The sequence below is a fragment of the Budorcas taxicolor genome, chromosome 8 (assembly GCF_023091745.1).
Source record: "Budorcas taxicolor isolate Tak-1 chromosome 8, Takin1.1, whole genome shotgun sequence".
Taxonomy (NCBI): domain Eukaryota; kingdom Metazoa; phylum Chordata; class Mammalia; order Artiodactyla; family Bovidae; genus Budorcas; species Budorcas taxicolor.
The window spans coordinates 92613987-92618760 of NC_068917.1; the positions used below are offsets into that span (position 1 = coordinate 92613987).

A 4774-nucleotide genomic window follows, 5' to 3' on the forward strand; every position below is an offset into this window, starting at 1 on the left:
ATACATTCCCAGATCCAGGTTCACATGTTAGCTTCAATGACAGGTGCCAAATTATGGTGAATGCCCTTTTATAACAGGAGGTTCCTAAATACATATGGCACCCTCAAACACCTGTCTTCATTGCAGCGTGGTATGGAAAGAGTTAGTCTTAATGGAGGGCATTTGCTCTATTATTCTGGAGTCAGTTTATACCAATAGCAAAGAGCTGAGAGCACTTGTAATTAAGTATGAAATTAAGTATGAAATGCACTCATTTCCTGACAGGCTATGCGATTCTCACCCAGGAAAACCTTCCACCACTTCAGTGCTGCAAAGATGATGTAATCAGAACTTCTGTGGCGGTGATGTGTGGTAACTCTTCTGGACAGAAAAAAGATCAAGTCATATCTTTGTATCTTACCAAGGATAATAGAGGTAAGATAGCCTTGAACCACTTCAAATCTTTCTCCCATCATCCTAATAGGTTACACTTGGAATTATTGGCAATTTCTACTTCATACAAATGCTGAGAAATTAATTATAGATCTTGCTGAGTGCAAGATGAGACTAAACCTTCCTTAGTTAGTCTTTTGTCTCACCTTCTGATTTTCACCACACTGTGGCAGGCAGCAGGTGTCATTTCAGCAAGTGCATCTGCTTGGCAAACCATCTTGGTTCACTGATTCCTACCTGGAAGAGAAGTGAAAGAGAGAACTACGGCAAAAAGCACCTTGTGTGACACTGGGAACCAAGGAGAATCATCTATAAGAATCAATGACAATCATCTTACCACCACAATAAACAGGGTGGTAGTAAATAGAGAACTGCTGGGACCATCTTTATGTATTTATGAAGGTCCCTTCCATGCAGAACTGTAACCAGAAAGATGATGGAAATGTTCCCCTTTCTCTGCAGATAAAGCCATCCAAAACTTCCTGATTTTCTTCTATCCTGGAGGAACCATGTAGCAAGAACCTCCAAAGAGCAGGTAGATGCAGGAGGAATCTGCCAAGGCAGAGGCTGTTGGTGCCTGCCCTGGCCTGCGTTCAAAGGCAAGTTTCTCTGGACCACACATTCTCCGAGGGCACCTGTAGGCCCTGCAAGTTTACATTTTCAAGGGGGTTTTATTAACCACTCCAAAAAACTCTCACTGAAACTCAACCTTAAGTTGACAATCTGAAATGACAGAAAGAAAATCAATTCTGTTACAAGTCAGGCCTTCAGGATGATCAGATTCTTCATGTCCTCATTGGGTTCCCAGCAGAGCCAAGGTTGGGTGCCTGTCCCAGGTACTCACTGACACACAGTGGATGGGCAGCCCTCCCCAAGAGGGGGCTGCTCTTCTTTCTGTCCCAATCAGCTGCAGTGACAAGCAGCTAGAGGAGAATGCATGTTGTAGGCTCACGGGCCCTCACATCTATTTTCTTTGGCCTACACTGTACTTTAAAAAAAATGTAAATGTTTGCCAACATGTAAAATTTGAGAGGCCTCACATTTTAAATGGCTAAGTTCTGGCTTCTTCAGAAATCAGCAGTTCTAACCCTCCAGCAGGAATCATGTGGAGGCCAAGAGAAGACACCTTGCTGGATGGGCGTGAGTTCTCCATTAACACAGGTCCTTCCAGGCTGATCCACTCACTTGCAGCCCCTGGGGTCTGGGAGGCACTCAGGGTGGGTGCCCTGCTCTAGAGGAATGACAATGTCCTCATCCTCAGAGCAAGGCTGGAGTCCAGAAATCAGCAGTTCCAATCTCCAGTTCTCTAGGGAGATCCTAGAGCACTGTGCTACCCTATGATGCCATTCTCACTCCTCCATGATTCTTCTTGACCATAGACAAGAGCCCTGGACTCTTTTTTGTTTTTAATTTACAAAATCATCATTGTAGGAACTGCCCCCAGAAACAAGCCCCGTCAGGGTGCTGACACTGGACTGCCAAGGACACAGGGAAACAAAAGAGGTGGTGGGAACCCTGGTACATGTACACAAGACTGGATTTGTGCTGTTCCAGTAATGGATGTGAGCTTCTAGAAAGTTCTCTGATAAGTGGATGGGGCATGCATATGCAGAGTAAATTTAATAACTGACACCACTTCAGCTAAGCATGAGGAAAAGCAAGAAATGTATAGCTTCTTGCAAAATATTCTTTCATTGAGAAACATTGAATATTTTGAGAATTTTGGATTAAAGAATTTTTCTTTTGGGGGGGCTGTTCAGCTTGTGGGATCTTAGTTTCCCAATAAGGGTTGAACCCAGGCCCTTGGCAGTGAAAGCATAGAGTTCTAACCACTGGACCCCTGGGGAATTCCCTAAAGATGTTCTTTGTGTGCAAAGTAATATAAATGTATCAAAAGAGGCATTAAATGCATTGATTCAATTATGTTATTAATATTTTACAGGTTTTATCATATTAAAGATTTTGAAAGACCAACATAAGTTCTTTGCTGTTGACATAAAGAGAGAAGACAAATGTTAATAGCAATTCGCTTTTTAAACTAAATGGATTTTGCTCTTAAAATACAATTTTTTTTCTTCATGGCAACAAAAGTAAACATAAACTAGTGAGACTACATCAGTTCTATGAAGCTTCTGCCTTTTCGTCCAGAACCGCCATCTTCCAGTAACTCACCAAAATGACCGATATGGAGGGAAAAAGGAGAGACTCTCCCTACATGTTCTCTAGGCCTTTTAGAAAACATGGAGTTGTTCCTTTGGCAGCATACATGGGAATCTACAAGATAGGTGACATTGTAGATATCAAGGGCATGGACACTGTTCAATAAGGAATGCCCCACGAATGTTACCATGGCAACACTGGAAGAGTCGATGATGTTACCCAGAAAGCTGTTAGCACCATTGTAAACAAACAAGTTAAGAACAAGATTCTTGCCAAGAGAATCAACATGTGTGACGCTAGTGGTAAAGAACCTGCCTGCCAATGCAGAAGACGTAAGACATATGGGTTCAGTCCCTGGGTCAGAAAGATCCCCTGGAGGAGGGCATGGCAGCCCACTCCAGTATTCTTGCCTGGAGAATCCCATGGACTGAGGAGCCTGGTGAGCTACAGTCCATAAGGCCGCAAAGAGACAGACAAGACTGTAGCAGCTTAGCACATATTGAGCAAATTAGGCATCCTAAGAGCCAAGAGAGCTTCCTGAAATGTGTGAAGGAAAATGAAGGAGGGAAACAGAGGGAGACAAAGAGAAAGGTACTTGGGCTCGACTAAAGAGTCAGCCTGCTCCACCCAGAGAAGCATGCTTCATGAGAACCACTGGAGAGGAGCCGGAACTGTTGGAGCCTATTTCCATGATTTGATGGCATGATGAATATAAAGAAAATAAAAGATCTGGACTCTTAAAACATTTCTCTTAGTTGAGTAGAAGTCTTATGTTCCCACCCCCCTGAGAAATATTTAAAGAGCATTTTAATTGTGTGCTTTAAATTCAGTGGGTGACATCTTTACTTTTCAAACTGAGTGGTTTTCTTCCTGAAAGATGTGGGATAGTTTGTTAGATAATATACTCCATTGGTTAACAAACTGCCCAACATTATTTATTAAAAAAAAAAAAAACCTACAAAGCTTCTGCACAGCAAAGGAAGACATTAACAAAATGAAAGGGCAACCTACCAAATGAAAGAAAATATTTTCAAATGATATATCTGGTAAAATCTATAAAGAACTCATGCAACTCAACAGCAAACAAACAAACTACCCGAGGTAAAAATGAGCAGAGGACCTGAATAGACATTCTTCCAAAAAAGACATGCAGAAGGCCAACTATACAGGAAAAGGTTCTCAATATCACTAATTATCAGGAAAATGCAAGTGAAAATCACAATGAGGTATCACCTCACAGATGTTAGAATGAAACTGAAAATGAAAGTTGCTCAGTCACGTCCAGCTCTTTGCCACCCCATTGATTGTGCAGTCCATGGAATTCTCCAGGCCAGAATACTGGAGTGGGTAGCCGTTTCCTTCTCCAGGGTATCTTCCCAACCCAGAGATCAAACCCAGGTCTCCTGCATTGCTGGTGGATTCTTTACCAGCTGAGCCACGAGGGAAGCCCAAATATCTGTTAGAATGGCTATTTTCAAAAAGACAAGAGATAACAAGTGCTGACAAGGATGTGAAGAAAAGGCAGCCCTTGTGCACTATTGGTAGAAATGTAAATTGGTGCCTCCACTATGAAGGACAGTATGGGGGTGCCTCAGAATATTAAAAATAGAACTACCATATGATCCAGCAATCCCATGTCCAGGTATTTGTCTGAAAGAAAACAAGTCACTGTCTCAAAAAGATAGTTGCATCCCTATGTTTATTGCAGCATTACTCACAATAGCCAAGATAAGAAAACAACCTGAGTGTCCCCCAGAGGATGAATGGGTAAAGAAGATGCGGTATACATACACAATGAAGTATCGTTCAGCCACGAAGAAAAAGAAAATCTTGCCATTTGTAACAAAATGGATGAAACTCAAGGGCTTATGCTAAGTGAAATGTCAGAGAAAGACAAATTCTGCATGGTATCACTTATTTGTGGAGTCCTAAAAAAGAAAAACTTATAGAAACACAGATTATATTGGTGGTTGCCAGGGACTGGGTGATGGAAGAAATAGGGAGAGATTAGTAAAAGCGTCCTAACTTCTAGCAATAAGATGAGCAAGAACTGAGGATCTAGGGACTTCCCTGGTGTTCCAGTGGTTAAGAATTTGCCTTCCAATCAATGCAGGGGACGTGGGTTTGATCCCAGGTAGGGGAACTAAGATCCTGGGGCAACTAAACTGGCATACTACAACTA

At 42.1% G+C, this 4774-nt stretch overlaps 1 pseudogene; it reads left to right on the forward strand.

Moving 5' to 3' along the window:
• The first annotated feature begins 2608 nt into the window (after window positions 1–2608).
• Window positions 2609–3290, forward strand: LOC128052103 (60S ribosomal protein L21-like; annotated as a pseudogene).
• Window positions 3291–4774: the final 1484 nt, after the last annotated feature.